The sequence below is a fragment of the Podarcis gaigeae genome (assembly GCF_964106915.1).
Source record: "Podarcis gaigeae genome assembly, chromosome: 9".
Lineage (NCBI taxonomy): Eukaryota > Metazoa > Chordata > Lepidosauria > Squamata > Lacertidae > Podarcis > Podarcis gaigeae.
Window position 1 is genome coordinate 68,487,417 of NC_139685.1, and position 21,410 is coordinate 68,508,826.

Sequence of the window (21,410 nt, forward strand, 5' to 3'; positions counted from 1 at the left end):
AGAGAAATGTTGGAGGCTAGGTAGTTGTTGGAAACTCAGGAGAAGAGAGTGCTTTTGTGTTTGGATTTTGCTTGCAGGCTTTCCACATGCATCCGGTTGGCCACTGTGGGAACAGGACACTTGACCAGGTGAGGCATTAGCCTGATCCTGCACAATATACATTGTGTATAAATCCGTGTCTCTTAAAGGCAAAACACACCATGTTCCAGAGGTTCAGAATTAATGGCACTGAAGCATGTTAAGTTCAAGGCCTTAAATGTGACTTGGAGCACAAATGCCAAGCAAAGCTGGGAATTTATGCTCTCGTGCAAATAATTTGCAAATAGGCAAACTGGTTCCCTCCCCATCTCCTCACAATTTGCATTAAATGTCACACATGCAGCTGCATGAAATTGGAGGGCTGTGAGTTAAATCAATTTGCCACCGCTAGAATTTTTATTTCTCCACTTTTAAACGATGAGCCTAAAAGCCAAGAAGGATTCTGTTCACTGCAGGCTAAGAGGTAGCTGTGCAATAACGATTAAACCGGAGAAATAATAATTATACTAAGGGCTTTTAGCATGGAAACAAAGCTACATTCTTCTCTATTAATGTCCAGGATTTCTCCAAGCAAGTGATGAAGGAAATGTAGGAATTCAACGGCGCAGTCCCCTCTTCCGCTGGGCAGGATGCAACTGAGCTTGAATCAAGTACAAAGGGCCTTTTAATCCAGGAAATTTCAAAGGGTGTCTGTGCTTTGGTTCTCGTGCGAATTAGGTAGGCTCACCTATAAATGCAAATGGATTTGAATTATGTCCTTCATCCAGCCCACCCCAGGCTGCTGTCCCCATCCTCTCCCTCTCTGTTGAAGGCTAATTGTTGTCTTAAACTCATTGCAAACTGCCCAGGAACTGAAAAATCAGTGGTGATGTATAGATGTTTTAGGTAATCAAATAAAAACCTAGGATCTTTTGCTTGAAAGTATTTGCTCTGCCATTGAGCAATGATCCCTTGGGCAATTAATACCTTAAAGACCACTCTCCCTTTGTGTCCCTTTACGATCTCTGAGATCCACAGAGAGGCTCTTATCCGCAGTAATGTCCTATCCACCGAGAGGCAGCCCAAAGGGACACAATAAAATGCATTCTTAGTTCCTGCCCTTCAGGGGTGAAACACGTTCCCGGTGCTGACTTGCCAAAGTCTTAGTCTGCACATTTATTTAAAATATTTCTGTGCTGCCTCTGGTTCCTTTTAAGTCCTAGGTTGGTTTTCAACAATATGACAAAAGGATGATTATGGTGGTGATAAAATAATATTTCATTTATGAACCACTTCCCATCATGTATCTTGACATGAGTAACAATGTAATGAAAACATAGAACAGGTACATATATAAAAAGAGTTAAATCAGTTGTATATATCACAACAATGAAGAATCATCCCTACAGTCTAAAGCAACAACAGCACATACATATACTGTAATCAGTTCAAATCTGATAGAGGTGCCAGTTGTGATACAGATCTTTATCAGATAAAAACCAAACAACAACAACAACGAATTGGCAGAAGCAATTGTTGAAACAAACTACAGTGGCACCTCTGGTTAAGAACTTAATTTGTTCCGGAGGTCCGTTCTTAACCTGAAACTGTGCTTAACCTGAAACACCACTTTAGCTAATGGGGCCTCCTGCTGCTGCCGCGCTGCTGCTGCACGATTTCTGTTCTCATCCTGAAGCAAAGTTCTTAACCCGAGGTACTATTTCTGGGTTAGCAGAGTCTGTAACCTGAAGTGTCTGTAACCCAAGGTACCACTGTGTACCATTTGGCAGAGAGGGATCCCAGAAGGAGGTAAAACATCATAGCAGTTGAAAAGGCCTGTCACTCTCATCAGTGGTGGCTGGTGCCCAGGCGTGCCAACTCTATGTGTCTTTGTCCCTCCCCCCAATATCTGTTGGGAAGGGGGTCAAGCCTCCTCAGTGTTGAGGGGCCAGAGGAGGCCAGGCATGGCATGGCTTCAGTGCTCAGCTCCTCCTGAGCGCAAGAGAGGAGGAGCCATTGGCCACTGAAGCTGAGTTGCACCGGGCTCCATTCTCGCCTTCCCTCTGAAGATGTGACGTTGTGCATGTGTTGTGTGTTGCGCACGTGATGTCACACAAATGCGACGCGCATCGCAGCATGACATCTCCCCTGTGTGCCGCACCACCGGGCCCCCTCAATCTTGGGCACAAGTCAGTGCTTCTGCTGGTGCCCATTGGGCTGATGTTGGACACAAGTCGCAATATATGAAGCTCATTGCAGTCATGCAAGGCACACTTGCTAAAAAACAACAACCCTCTTCTACATAGTCATTGAAGTTGCAGGAGCCCATCTCTCTCTCAGTCTCTGCACTTCCAGCATTGCCCCATCTGAGGACGAGCACAATCGCTGGGCAATGATCTAGTGGGTAAGGAAGTCTTTCCCCTCTTCATTCAATAGCAAGTCCTACCTGTTTTGGCACACCTCAAAATTCGGCATTAAGGTGGGAAGGCATAGGAAAAAGCAAATGTAGTAGACAGGCCTTCAGCTGTTGTGCAACTGTTCTTCATTGTGGTTCATTTGGAAATAGGATGGTTGTGCTACACTGAGCATGTGGATAGCCAATCCACATGTGGGTTTTTCGCAAGTACCACAAATTTGAATGGGAGACAAGTTCAGTGTCTTTCAGGGATGTTAGAGGCCAAGGCAATGTGTCAATCTTGCCTTCAGTCTCAATAGGCTGCAGAAGATTGGATGAGATGACCTCTGGCATCCCTTCCATTTTTGTGGCTAAGTGAATAAATTATTCCATAAGAGAGATGGAAAGACAGAACTAATGAAGTCATATGCTGTGTTAATGCTCACTTAATTGATACATTTATCAACTTCATCTATTGATTCATTTGTCACTTGAAAACTTATTCTTTCTCAAACCCAGAAAGGAAAGACACACATGTTCAATTCAGAGAGCACAAAATCAAGCTTTTAAATGAAGCCTTGTTGTGGACTGGCTGATTGTATCATTTATTGCCTCTGCAACCATCCAGAACGAGGAAATTAAAAAAAGCCAAACAGCAGTAGTAGTCAAGGTGATGCTCTCTAGATTTTAAAGACTACAGCTCCCATCAGTACTAGCCAACCAACAATCAGGAATGTTGGGAGTTGTAGTCTTTAACTCTAGGAGAGCACCACATTGGCTTCACATAGAATCATAGAATCATAGAGTTGGAAGAGACCACAAGGGCCATCGAGTCCAACCCCCTGCCAAGCAGGAAACACCATCAGAGCACTCCTGACATATGGTTGTCAAGCCTCTGCTTAAAGACCTCCAAAGAAGGAGACTCCATCACACTCCTTGGCAGCAAATTCCACTGTCGAACAGCTCTTACTGTCAGGATGTTCTTCCTAATGTTTAGGTGGAATCTTCTTTCTTGTAGTTTGGATCCATTGCTCCGTGTCCGCTTCTCTGGAGCAGCAGAAAACAACCTTTCTCCCTCCTCTATGTGACATTCTTTTATATATTTGAACATGGCTATCATATCACCCCTTAACCTCCTCTTCTCCAGGCTAAACATGCCCAGCTCCCTTAGCCGTTCCTCATAAGGCATCGTTTCCAGGCCTTTGACCATTTTGGTTGCCCTCCTCTGGACACGTTCCAGTTTGTCAGTGTCCTCCTTGAACTGTAGTGCCCAGAACTGGACACAGTACTCCAGGTGAGGTCTGAGAATTCTGATCCTGGAAAGTTGGGAATACGCTATCTCTATTGTATTAACCATCACTACCAAGCCCCCTAAGGATAACTTTTCAAGGGAAGCAAGGGGTGTAGGGAGTGGGACAATCTAATGAAAGCAGGGATTGTCTCTTCCCCTATTTTGCTTGAGTCACAGCTTTTAATATTGTCCATGGTAAACCAAGACCTGTCCCCCCCACCCCCAGGATATGAAATATGTCCTGGATAATCGTAGATTCTAGGCTAGATCAAAATAGCTCATTTGCCACATAGCAGCTGGATGTCCAATGCTGGCGTCAAAGGAGAAAGCCATCTCCAAGATCATACATCAGAACTTGGCAAAAGGCTGTCAGTTGGCAACCAGAGAAGAGCAGTATTACATCTCCTTGCCGCAGCTAGCTATGGAAACTTCAGAGCTTGAAAGCCCTCTGGGACATTGCGATTGTGCTGGATAGTGTGCCCTTGGTCATAAATTGCTCTGATATGTACCAGAGCTAAGAGCTTCTTCTTACTTGTAGCTGATTAGCAATTGTAATGTCTCTGTATGAGGATATTGGTAAAACAATACCATATGAAAATTACCAACAAGTGATAGGCAACAGACAGCTTGAGAACTGAATCTCATCCCTGGTGACAGACACACTTTGACTATAACCTCCTCTTTTCAGAGACAGGCAAAAGTCTATTTAAACCCCTCTGGCAAAAAGATAGGGACATACTTTCATACATGGTGGTCATGTCTTCATGCTTGTAGACTTTAGGCTGCTGTCTGTCTTCAGTTTCAAGTGATTACCCACTGTTAGGACTTCACAATCAACACAGATGAGTATAGTGGTCTGAATATGGACTTCTAGAAGAATGTTTGATGGTGGACCCCTGACCATTAGGACGACTCTGGGGTTGCCGTGCTCATCTCGCTTTATTGGCTGAGGGAGCCTGCGTACAGCTTCTGGGTCATGTGGCCAGCATGACTAAGCCGCTTTTGGCGAACCAGAGCAGCACACAGAAATGCTGTTTACCTTCCCGCCGGAGCGGTAGCTATTTATCTACCTGCACTTTGACGTGCTTTCGAACTGCTAGGTTGGCAGGAGCAGGGACCGAGCAACGGGAGCTCACCCCGTCGCAGGGATTCGAACCACCGACCTTCTGATCGGCAAGTCCTAGGTTCTGTGGTTTGATCCACAGTGCCACCCACGTCCCTATTGATATATGTACCAAGAGAATATCATCACCATCACCACCACCATCATCATCAAATCTGCACACACTATTGGCTTACAGCCATAGTTGGATGGGACCGCAATATTCTTCTAGTTCATCCTCAACTTCTCAGCTCCAGGTCTTCTGTGCTTCAGAGTATTTGAAGGCTTTGTTCTTCCCCCATTGTAACCAACCACCAGAGGTGGGGAACTGCTCTCTCTCTCTCTCTCTCTCTCTCTCCCTCTCTCACCATATTCCCTTGACACTGGGTGGACCTGGAGCAAAACTGGGCAGAACCTGAGCCAGGTGGACATAGGAATGTGTGGCTCTCTTTCAGCACTGTCTGCGCAACCTGATGTCTCCCCCAACTCTCTCAAGCACACACAGTGCAGAGGAAGATATTCTTCCCAAAGAAGTGATCCAGAGAGCAAGAATGTGTGTACAGCATTTTGAGGTCCGCATTAAATTGCATTGCCCAATCTGGATTTACATGAAGCCACCGGGTGAAGTCATCAGAGGTGGGTGGGCGGGACTGGAGTGAAATGACATCACTATGCTGATAGCGCTCTATCTCTCTTTCCATATCTGAGGCAGGTGGGGCAGGACAGGGGTCTGGAGGTGATAATGGACTGGATGAGGTCCAAACACGAGATGAACAGGGGAATGGAACATGAAATAAAATGCAAAAGGCAAAGCATTCAGGGAGCATCTTCAATGCCCCATTGGAAGAGACTGATTTAGACCTCCATTCCCCCCAGATTGCATGCCTGGTATGAGCAAACCCCTTGCAGCTCTGTTGAGAAATCTGGAAGCCACAGTGTTAATCTCTATACGCTTCTCCGACAGGGGAATATATACTGTTAAATCTTGGGAGTTATTTAAAATGCCAGGGAGTATAATAGCAGTCCTCTGAAATAACCATTTCATCTGCCTACATTACTCTAAAATTAATGAATAATGAAGCGATGCCCTTCACATTCTCTTCCCTTTCCATTCCAAGATATATTGATCAGATGACATTTATTTAAGTTTGGGATAATGTATTAATTTCAAGATAATTATTCAATATACTTTTGTCACTGTTGATATGCTTCAATGTCATCCAGGGGCCGGGGGATGAATAAACTGTTATCTGACATTGCTGGACAGGGTGCTAGAAATAAATGCAATTTTTCTCCTTGGGGGAAAAAAATCAATGTCCCCCCCTCTCTTTTTGGAGTGGGGGGAGAGGAGAGGGGAGAGAAGAGGAAGCAGGGCATTATGGTGGAATGACGGAGGATCCCAAGAAGACCTTTATTATTGTTTTTGTAAAGCAAGGTTGGTTCTGTGGAACAGAGCCCTCTTCGGCTGTCACCGAGGTCAGACTGATGCTCAGCAAAGCTGACAGAGCCCATCCTTAGTGGATGCCATTGCAATATTAACACTCATTTAGAGCAGATGTGGCTAAAAGCATGAAACATTGAACAAACAGCTGCCACAGATCCAGTGCCATTGCTTGAGCACTTATGTTCTATTAATGCACTGGGTTCCTGTGGCCATCAGGGCTGCCTCCTTCCTCCCTGGTTCTCCATGCAGCAGATGGGTCAAGCTGTGGCAACTCCAAGATGAGCTGTATCCCTCTTCCAATGGGCGTCCCTGGATCGCAAAGCAAAAAATTGGAAAGAAACAGAAGAGGGGAGTGGATGCATGGGGGAAACACACTCCATCAAGCTTCTTTTGGAGGACTGGCAATGACATTGCTCTCACACACAGCAGTATTCTTGTGCCAGGCTGTGTATGTTTAAAGCCAGCTTGTTCCCAGCCCCGTTCTCAGATTTATAACAACTCACATGGTCACACAAACACAGAGCACAGCTTACTTAGGTTTTTACAGGTCCACACTGAAGAAGAAAAAAAATGCTCTCCATTTATATATCTCTTTATGAGGGTTCAGAGACATAAGGTGCAGCCTTATACTGAGTCAGACCAATGGTCCATTTAGCTCCGTACAGTCTGCACTGACTGGCAGAGGCTGTGACGTTAACATATATGAGAGAGTGCTGGAGGGGAAATAGTTAAATTGGCTGCACAGTCAGGACCCAGGGGGGTGGAGTCAGTGGGACTATAAAAGGAGTTCAGGGAGGAGTTGGTTGGGAGTTGTTGGTTGGTTTCAGTGGGTTGGCTGGTTGGGAAAGGCATTTGGTAATAGAGAGACAGTTAGGGCAGTGGGTTCTTGAGTGTGGGGAAGTAGAAGAGATAGAGAGGGGAAAATAAGACTAAGAAAGTAAAGAGAATGCCACTACCGATTTCATGAGGAGGGGGGGTTGCGGGCTCCCGATCCCGCCCCACACTCCCGCGAGGCTAGCCCCAGCCTCGTGGGAAGCGGGGATTCCCTCAATTTGCATCCCCCCGCGGCACCAGCCAATCGGCTGGCGGCGGGGGCGGGCCTTCAATAGGCCACTTAAGGTCGGGGCAGCCCTCGGCTCGCCCCTTTTCTCCCCTTGCAGCGATCCTGGTTTCCCGCCCACCCGCCCTTTAGGCTTCGCCATCGACTTGCTATGGGCTTCGGCTGGTCGCCGCAAGGGGCCTGGTAGGAGTTTTTCCATTTGGCTAATTGGCATGTGGAAGCCACTTGGTTTTTTCGCCTACCTCGTAGCAAATCGTCACAACTCCCTTGGTTTTGGCGGTAGGCATTGGCCGGGGTATTGTTATGCAAATGAGGACGGGGGGGAGGAGCGCCATCACCTCCCCCAATGCTTGAAGGGTAGTTCGTTAAAGGACTCCGAGGGGCGTCGCCTCGTCCGAAACCTACGGAGGCTAGGGCCTAAAGCGCGCCCCCGAGCGGTAACCCCTCGGGGAGCGCCTAGGGATACGCATCTCGGGTAGCTCCCCCTGTTGGTGTTTAACCCTTCCCGGTTAGACCGGATAGTCGGTTAGGGGCCAATGCCTAAGCCAATACCTCTCATACCTGTAATCAATAAAGTTGTGGCCATTTTCGCCCATTAACTCTAAACTCTTGTGTCCGGTGTCTTTATTTATCACACTTGTGGGAGGGGAGGGAATAGCCACGCAAATAACGTTTAGAATGCTGTAAAAGTTTGTTTGTGTCTGAAATAAAATACACTCTTCTTTATTAACTGAGAACTTGACTGAGGCTGAAGTGATTTTACCAGGAAGGACCTGGTTGGTGGCAGCGGATTAGTGGTGTACGGGTCAACGGTCCGTGAGATGACCGGGGGCTCCGTACAAATGCCACAGAAGCTCTTCTGGGTTTCCGGCAGGGGACATTCCCTGGGATTGAACCTGGGTCTGTCGTACACAAAGCAACCAAAGTACGGCCCCACCCTGGAGACCTGAGTCGTGCAAGGGAATGGCAGCATGATATGGTTTAACAGCACAAAGCCAGTGTGATTTACATCACACCTTCCGCTTCCCGGAGCTGAACTGAAATCCTTTCTCGTGGCAGATGAAGGTGATGGATTACATGGAACTGGCGGAAATGACTGGCAGAATCCAAGACCAGGGAGAAGAATCGGTAGAAGAAGGTTGAAAGAAATTTAAAGACTATCTACAGAAACATTGCAAAATTAAGGAATGTTAGAAGGATGCTGGAATGAAGTTATGTGGTTTTAGTAGTAATGTTATAAAGGAGTATGTAAAAATCGGTTGTCAACAGGTAAGAATGTAAAGTCATAACATATTAAGATAAATGATTAAGATAAAAACAAAGATGGAAAGGATTTGCTGAATTAACTAATCGAACTAGAATACAAAAAAGGGAGGTGTGAGGAGGTCAAGGAAACAAGAAAATGAAAGATTAGCTATGGAAAAATTGATTTGTTTTTAACTTTTATTTTTTAGTTTTCTGTAATTTTTTGTTTTACTACTTTTTTCTTATTTTTGTAATTTTTTGTAATTTTAATAAATATTACTTTTTTTTAAAAAAAGAAAGAAATCCTTTCCTCGTTAAATTCAATCAGGTTGGTGAGCCCGGTGGCAGGCATGTATTAACAGCATTTACACGCCATTCAATAACTGGTCTCTGGGTGACTTACAAAAAAACCCACATGAAAACATTATACTAATCATACAACAACAACAACAACAATTTATTTATACCCCACGCATCTGGCTGGGTTTCCCCAGCCACTCTGGGCAGCTCCCAACAGAATATTAAAAACACGATAAAACATCAAACGTTTTAAACTTCCCTAAACAGGGCTGCCTTCAGATGTCTTCTAAAAGTCAGATAGTTTCTTATTTTTTTGATATCTGATGGGAGGGTGTTCCACAAAGCAGGTGCCGCTACCAAGAAGGCCCTCTGCCTGGTTCCCTGTAACCTCACTTCTCGCAGTGAAGGAACTGCCAGAAGGAGCTGCACCTCAGTGTCTGGGCTGAACAATGAAGGGTGGAAATATGTAATGATTAGATAATCATAATAATCAATTATAATAAAATGTTGTTATAATCACAGACCAATAACAACAGTAAACAAATTTCAGCATAAAAAAGCAGCAATGGAGAATAAAACACTGAACTATAGATCTAAAATTCAGTGCTTTCAAAATGTAAAAGCCTGGGAAAATAAAAATGCGTGGAGCTGCCAGGTGAGCCTCTCTGGGGAGAGCATCCCCAAATTGGGGTGGCACCCCCTAAAAAGCCCTTTCTTTAATATCCTGTAGAAGGGCCTCTGAGGAAAATTTCATGTTCTGGGTAGGTATCTGTGGGAAGAAGTGATCCTTGAGGTAACCTGGTCACAGTTAGGTGATGACCAGCACTTTGTCTTGGGCCCAGACCGAAAGGCAGATGCCTCGTACCATTACCTGCTATCAGAATGGTAACTGGTAACTGATTCCTTCAGTGCTGGTCCTAGACATTTTGCTGCCTGAGGCAAAGGACAAGATGGTGCCCCATGTGCTTCCATGTTCAGAAGGTGACTGGACTGAGACCCAATTCAAACTTCAATACCGGCAGCAGGATACCCCAATGAGGGCCACTGGCTAGTTTAGGGGGTGCAGGACACTCCCACGTTTGCCCCTCAACAGAGGAGAACATTCAAGGAGATGTTGTTGCCGCTGCCGCCTGAGGCTGTTGCTTCCCTCTGCCCAACAGTCAAACAGGTCCTGACTCTCTTTCTAAGAAACATAGTGAACTTCTGGTCTGTGGGTGACATGCGAACAATGAGAACTTGCCAGGAATGATAGAGATGGAATAAATTCTGAGATACACCTGCATAACCTAACTAAACTAGATCCTCCTTTGCAGAAGAGCACCCTTACACATAAATGGTTCAGAAATAGTATAGAATAAAACACTTCTGAATTCTGCACGCCACGCCCCTTTCCGGAGAATGACCTATATACTGCTCACCTTAGGTCATTCGAACGCAGTCCAAGAAGAAAATGTTGCGCGTGAAGTCTCTCGTTCGCCCTCACCTCTTTTCCCAAAGAAGCCAGGGTTTTGCCCTTTCTAAAATAAAGGAGAAAATCTGTGTGACAAGCACGCTTGGTCTGATTACATCTGACAGATTTAAAGTGCACCCCTTTTACTCCCCAAGAGGCTTTGATCCTCTCACTTAACAGGACTTGTAGCTGCGGGAAATTACCTTGTCATACGCAACACAGTGTTGTGGGCTTGTATTGACAGTGCAAAGTGTCAGCAACTGATGCACAGAGCAACAGGGCTAAATAATTCATCAAGAAAACAGAAGCTTCTCCACCAACACACCCTCACTGGGCATTCCACGAGATGACAAAGGGATCGAATGTTCCCAGCCCGCCGTATAACCCAAAGGCTGCTGGCGTGTATTAAAATGATTACCAGCATTGTGTGAGGACAGACCAAAGGCCGCCATCGATTTCATCAGAGTGCAGCCTGAAAGTGTGGAGGAATCCAACTAGCCGTGGTACCCATGGGCTCAACACTCTTGAGGATTCCTGCCCTTCCATTTGAGCAGAGGCTGCATTTGAAAGAGGTGGGGGGGGGAGGAAAGGTCGATCAGTCCTCTGAGCTTGCTCCACCTGAAGCACACGGGAGGCAGGAGGTGGCAAAAATAAACAAAGCATCCGTTCTCCCACACAAAGTGCTTTTTGGTCCATCAATGGGAGGCCAAGAGGCTTCCATCAAAGCCATTTTGGAACAGATATTGGAGTGCAGGGGAAGGTGGCAATTTCAGGAGACTAACAGGGGAATAAAGGCATAAAGGAAAGAAAGGGTATAGAGTGATAGAATTAAATAAGCTTATTTATGTATATCACAACGGCAGCCTGTGTTTCGTTAGCCCAAAAATAGAAAACGAGCAAGGTCCCAACCAAAGAAGAATGGCAACTTAAACTGATGGAATATGCGCAGCTTGCAGATCTAACTTATAGAATAAGAGAACAAGAAGAACATTCGTTTAAAGAAGATTGGAAATTGTTTATTAAATATGTGGGGGGAAATTGTGTGCACTTGAAAATGTTGGCAGCATTAAGATAAATTCAACAGTGTAAAAAAGTTTTGATGGAAGTAATAATGGAATATTGAATGGTTTAGTTTATGGAAAATATGTAGGGATTTATGCTATGCAAAATGAGCCATGGAAAGAGAAAAAGGGAAGTCAATAATATTTCAAGGTTGTTTGAATGAATATTCCAAATTGTAAAACAGAAAACTTAATAAAAATTATATAATAATAATAATAATAATAATAATAATAATAATAATAATAGAGTGCTAGAATTAAGTTAGAATTGTGCTGGGGAATGCTTTGTGGCCAAATGGAAGTCGGTATGTGGGCAGGGTCTCCCAGTGCCAGAAGTGGCTTAGTCATGCTGGCCACATGACCCGGAAGCTGTACGCCGGCTCCCTCGGCCAATAAAGCGAGATGAGCACCGCAACCCCAGGGTCAACCATGATGGTCAGGGGTCCTTTTACCTTTCCCTTTCCCTTTGCTTGGTAGATTTTCATAAAGAAAAATACAGACTGATAAATAAATTTTAGAAAGGGACAAGATTAGACAAGGTAGCACAAAGTTTTTGTTTTTTTTTAAAAAAAGCCAAGACTCCTTGTGCTCAACTTCATTCCCCCTTTCTTCCCACCCAGGGTTTTATTGCCCTCTGGCTGCCCCTTCAGAGTTGGCACGTCGCACAGGGCTGGGTCTTAGAATCATAGAATCATAGAGTTGGAAGAGACCACAAGGGCCATCGAGTCCAACCCCCTGCCAAGCAGGAAACACCATCAGAGCACTCCTGACATATGGTTGTCAAGCCTCTGCTTAAAGACCTCCAAAGAAGGAGACTCCACCACACTCCTTGGCAGCAAACTCCACTGTCGAACAGCTCTTACTGTCAGGAAGTTCTTCCTAATGTTTAGGTGGAATCTTCTTCTTTCTTGTAGTTTGGATCCATTGCTCCGTGTCCGCTTCTCTGGAGCAGCAGAAAACAACCTTTCTCCCTCCTCTATGTGACCTCCTTTTATATATTTGAACATGGCTATCACATCACCCCTTAACCTCCTCTTCTCCAGGCTAAACATGCCCAGCTGCCTTAGCCGTTCCTCATAAGGCATCGTTTCCAGGCCTTTGACCATTTTGGTTGCCCTCCTCTGGACACGTTCCAGTTTGTCAGTGTCCTTCTTGAACTGTCGTGCCCAGAACTGGACACAGTACTCCAGGTGAGGTCTGACCAGAGCAGAATACAGTGGCACTATTACTTCCCTTGATCTAGATGCAATACTCCTATTGATGCAGCCCAGAATTGCATTGGCTTTTTTAGCTGCCGCGTCACACTGTTGGCTCATGTCAAGTTTGTGGTCAACCAAGACTCCTAGATCCTTTTCACATGTACTGCTCTCAAGCCAGGTGTCACCCATCTTGTATTTGTGCCTCTCATTTTTTTGCCCAAGTGCAATACTTTACATTTCTCCCTGTTAAAATTCATCTTGTTTGTTTTTTCCCAGTTCTCTAATCTGCCAAGGTCGTTTTGAAGTGTGATCCTGTCCTCCCAGTTTGGTGTCATCTGCAAATTTGATCAGGATGCCCTTGAGTCCATCATCCAAGTCGTTGATAAAGATGTTGAATAAGACCGGGCCCAAGACAGAACCCTGTGGCACCCCACTAGTCACTCTTCTCCAGGATGAAGAGGAACCATTGATGAGCACCCTTTGGGTTCGGTCAGTCAGCCAGTTACAAATCCACTGAGTGGTAGCATAGTCAAGTCCGCATTTTACCAGCTTCTTTACAAGAATATCATGGGGCACCTTGTCAAATGCCTTGCTGAAATCAAGGTAGGCTACATCCACTGCGTTCCCTTCATCTACCAGGCTTGTAATTCTGTCAAAAAACGAGATCAGGTTAGTCTGACATGACTTATTTTTCAGAAATCCATGCTGACTATTGGTGATCACAGCATTCCTTTCTAGGTGCTCACAGACTGTTTGCTTAATGATCTGCTCCAGAATCTTCCCTGGTATGGATGTCAGACTGACTGGGCGGTAATTATTTGGGTCCTCTCTTTCCCCCTTTTTGAAAATAGGGACAACATTTGCCCTCCTCCAGTCTGCCGGGACTTCGCCTGTTCTCCAGGAATTCTCAAAGATGACTGCCAGTGGTTCTGAGATCACATCTGCCAGTTCTTTTAATACTCTTGGATGCAGTTCATCTGGCCCTGGAGACTTGAATACATCTAGACTAGCCAAGTATTCTTGTACTATCTCCTTAGTTATTCTGGGCTGTGTTTCCTCTGCTCCATTTGGTCTATGACATTTGGATGATCATCTTCATCAATTGATAGACTCCCACCTTCAGGAGCACTGTCTCCCTCCTTCACATTAGTCAGTTTAAAGCCCTCCTGATGAGGTTTCTGAGATTTTTGGCAAAAACATTCCTCCCAACCGTTGTGAGGTGTAGCCCATCGCTTGCCAGAAGTCCATCTTCAAGAAACTGCAGTCCATGATCTAAGAATCCAAACCGTTCCTGTTTACACCATTTGCGAAGTCAGCTGTTCACTTCCACTATTTTTCCCTCTCTCCCTGGGCCACGTCGTTCAACTGGGAGGACAGATGAGATGAGTCTTGAAGATGGCAGTCTCTTCTCCTCCAATTTGCCCTCTCTCCAGCACCTGCCATGAGCTGCCCAAGGGAGGAGGCTGCTGCAGCAGCAGTAGCAATGGAGATTCAACAGGATGCTCCCTTGCTTCCACTTGGGACAAGTGCCAGCTCACCCTCCTTCCAGAACTTGACAGCAGCAGCACTGGCGGGGGAGGAAACAGGGACGTTCTGGGATCAAATCAGAAGCCGGCATGGCTTTCATAATTGTCCCTGGAAAATCAGGCATGCCACCCTTTCCCGACTTCTGACCTGGCCCTTTGTGGGTTAACAGGTGGTAGAAACAACAAAAAGAGCCCTCCTGAATTCGACCAAGTGCTTACCTAGCCCAGCATCCTGTCCTCATATTGCCTTAATAATAATAATAATAATAATAATAATAATAATAATAATATAATAAACTTTATTTATACCCCACCCTCCCGGGCCAGAGCCTGGCTCAGGGCGGCTAACACCAATAAAATCACAGTACAGTGGTGTCCCGCAAGACGAACGCCTCGCAAGACAGAAAACCCGCTAGATGAAAGGGTTTTCAGTTTTGGAGGCGCTTCGCAAAATGAATTTCCCTATGGGCTTGCTTCGCAAGACGAAAAAGTCTTGCGAGTTCCTTCGGGTTTTTCCCCCTTTCCCCCCCTTTTCCTAAGCCGCTAAGCTGCTTATCAGCTGATCCGCTGATAAGCTGCTTAACAGCTGATTGCTAAAAGCCGCTAAACCGCTAATAGCGCTAATCCGCTAAGCTGTCAATGGGCTTGCTTCGCAAGACGAAAAAACTGCTATACGAAGAGCCTCACGGAACGAATTAATTTCGCCTTGCGAGGCACCACTGTAAAAACATAATAGAGGAAAAAGAGGGGGGTGAGGAACCAATTTAAAATACAGGTTAAAATGCAATTTAAAATGCAGCCTCATTTTAATAGTAGCCCATAGTTCAAGACCATAAGGGGAGGTAAACATAAGGGTCAGACTGAGTCCAAACCAAAGGCCAGGCGGAACAGCTCTGTCTTGCAGGCCCTGCGGAAAGATGTCAAGTCCCGCAGGGCCCTAGTCTCTTGTGAGAGAGCATTCCACCATGTTGGGGCCAGAGCTGAAAAGGCCCTGGCCCTAGTTGAAACCAATCTAACCTCCTTGAGGCTCGGGACCTCCAAAGTGTTGTTTTTGTGGACCTTAAGGTCCTCCGCGGGGCATACCAGGAGAGGCGGTCCCATAGGTATGTGGGTCCTAGGCCGCATAGGGCTTTAAAGGAAGGCCCCAAGTAGGACTTGAGTGCAACAGCAATCTCCCTAGTTATGGTCTGAAATGCAATGCCCCTCTGCCTTCTCATAATGGTTTCCCCAGCATATGCCAGCAGTCGCTATTGTCCTGACATTGAAACAACATTCTATGTAGCAATACAACCCAAGCTTTGTGATGGGAGAATGGCAGGTATGCTCTACCACCAGACTTCAGTGTGTATAAGCTTTGGAAATTAGTTTCTTGTGCTGTATACCTTTCTTCTTTGTTTTTTTAAAAATATAAAAATAATAATAATCCATGGGTACCAAACAAACACATCGAAACCAAAGCTATTTGCATCTATCAACACTAATAAGAACCACACCGCCGCTTTGGTAGCATCTTGACTCTCACCTGATCCGGAAGTTCAAAGGCTACATCAAGAAGCAATTAGCATATTTCCCACAGACGGGGCAGTCAAATGAGCAAAGAGCTAATAGCAGTTCCGACCAAAGCGTCTCGGCGGACTTCCTCCTCCGCTTCCGAATTGGATCTGTCAGCTCCTAAATTGTGTGCATTTTTGAGCCGTTAGCACAGTTTACTGCCCGAGAAAATAATGTATCAGCCACCATTAAGGTGGCAAATTGCTTCCTAAATGGTAAGTTAAAGGATAGGATTGTACTTCCCATCTTAATTAAGACGACCGTCCTGGTAAATGGAAATAAGTTGGCCAATGTGTATTTTTGTTACTGAAATGGAAACTAGCACTAGAAGGAGATATCTGAAGGCCTACATGTAGGATAATGAGGTGTTCAGCCCCTCCTCATTTAATCCCCTTAACAACCCTGTGAGATAGGGTAGGCTAAGAGGGAGGGAGGGAGAGAGAGAGACTGACCCAAGGTCACCTAGTGAGCTTCATTTGGCTGAGTGGGGATTTGAACCCTGGTCTCCTAAGTCCTAGTTCAGCACTCTAACCACTGCATCACACTGCCTTGCAATGCTGAAATTTATAAGAATTGATGGAAGGGCACCACGATGGGCCTGTGGCTTAATGGACATTGCGATTTGCAAAATTGCATCAGCCTGAAAAAGAGCTAATACAACCATGCCAATCATCTCCGTCACAGGTTTAGTTCTTGGAAACTGAGGTGAGTAATGTGTAGCTCAGCCCTGGCCCAGCAGTGGCCCATGCCAGCAAAATCCAGCTCCCTAACAACATTGGGTCACATTTTCCAAAGTCTACAACCTGATCCCACCCCCACAATATTTTGCTATAACAATTAATTACATATAAATGAATCCTTCTTAACTGATCCAACACTCAGTCTGCTTTTAATTACAAGGTTTCGACAGTGACAGATGGCACAGAGTATGATGAATTGACCCTGAAGGGTTAGATGGTTGTCACAAGAGTGATTTGGTTTCAACAGCCAAAAATAGGTTGAGGTTGCAACGTTCAAAGGTACAGCATGGAGTTGACTTGATGTTGGCAAGTGCCTCTTGAATCAATGCTGATATTAGTAGGACCTGAAAATATACAAAGAGTCTATTGAAAACAGACCAGGGCTGAGTGAGATGAAGCTATTCACTGTTATTGAACATTTTCAGAACTGCCCCCAAATGCCTTCCCCTTTCAGCATTTTTGTCACTTGAAAAAAAATGTTCACTTTTTCATTTAAGCTGACTTACTCATCCTTACTTGTCCTCATTTTCCACCACCTTCATTCGCCCTCAGCAATCTCACAGACAAATGATTTTACTGACCGATGTCTGGCAAGATGGACGTCACACAAGGGCGCCACCATAGTCACTAGATGTTCACTGATTTGGTGGGATCGGAGGAGACTCTTGAGAGTCCCATTGGACTGCAAGAAGATCAAACCTATCCATTCTGAAGGAAATCAGCCCTGAGTGCTCACTGGAAGGACAGATCCTGAAGCTGAGGCTCCAATACTTTGGCTACCTCATGAGAAGAGAAGACTCCCTGGAAAAGACCCTGATGCTGGGGAAGATGGAGGGCACAGGGAGAAGGGGACGACAGAGGACGAGATGGTTGGACAGTGTTCTTGAAGCTACCAGCATGAGTTTGACCAAGCTGTGGGAGGCAGTGGAAGACAGGAGTGCCTGGCGTGCTCTGGTCCATGGGGTCACGAAGAGTCGGACACAACTAAACGACTAAATAACAACAACAATTTAGGAAGGAGGGAGAATAACTGAATGATAGAGCTGGAGGGGGGCACATTCGAATGCCATCTAGCCTGAGGAAGGAAATCCAGAGCTAGAGCGTCTTCAAGATGTGGTTGCCCAGTCTCTGCTTCAAGTCCTCCAGCAGAAAAGAGCAAGGGCAACGGGTTCCATTGTCAAGCTGCTGTCAACGTTAAGACATTTCTCTTAATGCTTAACCAAAATCCACCCTCCTGCAACTTAAGTTCATTAGATCTCTCATCAACACTGAATGTCCTGGTAGGATTTCCAAGGCTGGTGAAGGAACTCTCCCTGCAGTGGGAAAACTGGGAAAGGCCAGAGATTAGAATTCATAGAATCATAGAACCATAAGTTTGGAAAGGACCCCAAAAGCTCACCTAGTCTAATCCCCTGCAATGAAGGAATCACAGCTAAATAATCCTGGACAGAAGGCCATTCAACCTCTCTTTTAAGACGTTCAACGAAGAAGCACCCACTATCTTCCGAGGTGGTCCATTCTGCTATTAAACAGCTCTTGCCATCAGAAGGTTTTTCCTAATGTTTAGCCGGAATCTCCTTTCTTGTAATTTGAATCCTACCCTCTTGGGGCAGCAGAAAACAAACTTGCTCCATCTTCCCTGTGACAGCCCTTCAGATGTTTGAAGCTGGCTATCCTATCACCTGGTACAAGTTTTCAAGGTACATTTTGGTGTGGAAATGTACAAGGGAGTTTGAAAGAAGGGGAAAGAGGGATTCAATAAGGCTGAATACAGTAGACGCTCAGGTTGCGAACGTGATCCGTGTGGGAGGCACGTTCACAACCTGCAGCATTCACAACCCACACACGCAGGTCGCAATTCAGCACTTCTGCACATGCACAAAGTGCAATTTAGCGCTTCTGCACATGTGTGAGTGCCAAAACCCGGAGGTAACCCGTTCCAGTACCTCCGGGTTCGGCATGGTGCACAACCCAAAAACGCACAACCTGAAGCATCTGTAACCTGGGGTATGACTGTAAATTCCTCTGGGATGGTTTAATTCATCCCTGCCATTGCTGACTCTTCCAAGAGCCACAAGATCAGATTTCCTAGGAAAGCTAGACTTGGACAGTTAGGTAAAACGGGCATGGAGTTTACAAAAATCATATAAAAAACCTGGAAGAACGTCCTGTCAAATGTGATGCAAACTTTCAGGTGCAAACTAGAAAGCCAAGAGCAGAAGCAAGTAACTCACAGCTGAATTGTTACCTGTCTGGTTGCAGATGTCTTTCTTTTGTGAAAACAGGTGTATCTCTGCCCTTGAGACGGCCGCTTGTCACTTCCGCTCTGGCCAAGTTTGTCCATCAACTCATCTGCGACCTGCCCTGACAGGAGACAAAAGGGCAACAGCATCAGATGGCAAAATTTGGGGTAATGCCAACCTGACGGAGAGTGTATTAGGTGCTGAGAACAGCGGCAACTCTCAACAAAGGCTTGAAAAGCAATCAGAATCCGTTCACACAATACTGCTTCTTGTTTATCACGGTGCAATGGTCTGTGGACAGGATTCCACACACACCCCCCCTGCCATATGCCCATTTACCATTTAAGACAGTGGTGGCCAAACATGGCCCTCCAGCTGTTTTGGGACTACAGTTCCCATAATCCCTGACCACTGGTCCTGTTAACTAGGGGTGATGGGAGTTGTAGTCCCAAAACAGCTGGAGGGCCAAGTTTGGCCATCACTGATTTAAGAGAAGTACAAACCTCTCTGAGAGATTCTACCCAAACTGTGAAACCATGAGAATGCAATTATGGTGTAGGGTATATTTCAATCAGAAGGGCAATTTGGGGGAAGGCATTTGGGCTTCCAGTATTTATGCATTGCCTCAAGTGCGGCTTTGCTACTTCAGCTGGTGAATAGGGAAAACAAACCACTGCTGCTAGACTGGCTATAGGGCAATAAACTTTAAGTACCCATATCTTCTTTCCCTAATCCTCTGCTGTGCTGTACTGCTCTTCCACCAAGGCTAGGGAACCCTTTTTGGTCCAAGGGCCAGATTCTTATCTGGCCAGCTTCCGAGGACCAGGTGGGTGGGATCAAAGGCTAAGTGGGAGGGGTCAAACAATGCCACTACAGGAATCGTGCGGCATCAGTGGGAGGCCCCATTAGCTAAAGTGGTGCTTCAGGTTAAGAACAGTTTCAGGTTAAGAATGGACCTCCAGAACGAATTAAGTTCTTAACCTGAGGTACCACTGTATAAGGAAAGTGGAATACATTTGAAAAATAACAGCCATCAAGCCAATCACCTCCATCAAGTTTAAATAACATACACCACACCCCTAAAAATTCTACATGCATGCACACACAACAATGTGTGTGTGCTTGTGTGTGTGCGGAGGGGTTCTTGTCTCACCTCAAGTTGAAACAAATTCCAAATGTTTCAACATTACACAAGCTATCTGCTTGCGTAGAATGTACACACACAAAATCCTCCCCAGTACAGTGGTACCTTGGGTAACAGACGCTTCAGGTTACAGACACTTCAGCTTACAGACTCCGCTAACCCAGAAATAGTACCTCGGGTTAAGAACTTTGCTTCAGGATGAGAACAGAAATTGCATGGCAGCAGTGGGAGGCCCCATTAGCTAAAGTGGTGCTTCAGGTTAAGAACAGTTTCAGGTTAAGAACAGACCTCCGGAATGAATTAAGTTCTTAACCTGAGGTACCACTGTATATACAAAAGAAACATATCAGGAAGACTGGTTCTTGTCTAGCTTTCTCCCTGACTGGCTAGTTTTCTATATTAAAGGCAGGGGGTGATTTTTTTCAAATGGAGGGGCATTTACACATTAACTCCCACCAGTTTACTGAAGTGATACAAACAGGTTCCTTACATGAATGAAAGGACTAGGCCTCAGTTATTCAGCAGACCCCACTTCCCCCTCCTAGTTCTTTCCCTCAACCTTCTCTGCCTTCTCTCCCCATTTTCATTTGATATGCTATCATTCCTCTCTCTGGAACCCCATTACAACAGCAATGAAATGTGAGGCTCTCTAATTAAGAGAAAACAATTGGGGACGGAGTAATGCAAAGGGGAACTTTTTGACACCTTTTATGTCTTAAAATGTTCCTATTGGAGCATTCAAAGGTATTTAGCTAGAATTCATTTAAAACTGTAGCTGAGGAATGTCTCTAACAACTCCGGAGGGGACAATGGAAGAGGTTTCGACTTTTAAGTTGCAATTGTTGGTTCTTATAATTGGACTGTGTGTGATTCATTATCACTGTGTGTGTGTGTGTGTGTGTGTGTGTGTGTGTGTTTTAAGAAGAAGCGGAGAGATACTTCCTGCAGGGGACAAAATAGCATTTCCTATTCAGAGCAATTGGGGGCGGGGGACAAAGCTTGGGAATAATTTTTCCAAATTAACTCTGCAAACCAAGCTTCTTTTGGGTGTTGTTCTGGGTTCCTTGACTGCCAGAAGGAGAGAGAGAGAAAAAGAAGGACCCCTTTTATCCAAGTGCCTAATAGACAAATAGCTTGGCAGGGATCAGATTCATCTTGTGGATAGAGTGCTTACATGCAGAAAGCGGAACTCATCATAAGCAACTACAGTAGCTCAGCCTTTTTTCACCTACATCTTTTTTTTTTTTTTTTGCTGCCCATATTAGTTGCACCACCAGCAGCAACTGTATCAGCAGCCTGGCCGCTATTTTGCATCTCCACTGAGCCTCTTGCCTAAGGTTGCTAACTTCAGATTTAGAATCAATCAGAGAATCATGGAATGGTAGTGTTAGAAGGGATCCCAAGGCTCATCCAGTCCAGCCAGCTGCAATGCAGGAATCTCAACTAAAGCATCCATGACTGATGACCGCCCAACCTTTGCTTAAAAACCTACCAGGAAGGAGAGTCCATCACCTCTCATGGGAGTCTGTTCCACGGTTGAACATATCTTACTATAGAAAGTTCTTCCTTCCTTTCTTGTAATGTGAAGCCATTGGTATGGGTCTTACCCGCCAGAGCAGAAGAAAACAAGCTTGCTCCATC

The 21,410-nt window shown here is 45.4% G+C and overlaps 1 long non-coding RNA gene across 1 annotated transcript; it reads right to left on the reverse strand.

Moving 5' to 3' along the window:
- Nucleotides 1-9,578: 9,578 nt before the first annotated feature.
- On the reverse strand, nucleotides 9,579-18,737 carry LOC310852969. The gene is made up of 3 exons (XR_014568493.1): nucleotides 18,631-18,737; nucleotides 10,274-10,372; nucleotides 9,579-9,653 (listed from the first exon to the last, which is right to left on the reverse strand). It is a non-coding gene; the product is annotated as an uncharacterized lncRNA (long non-coding RNA).
- Nucleotides 18,738-21,410: the final 2,673 nt, after the last annotated feature.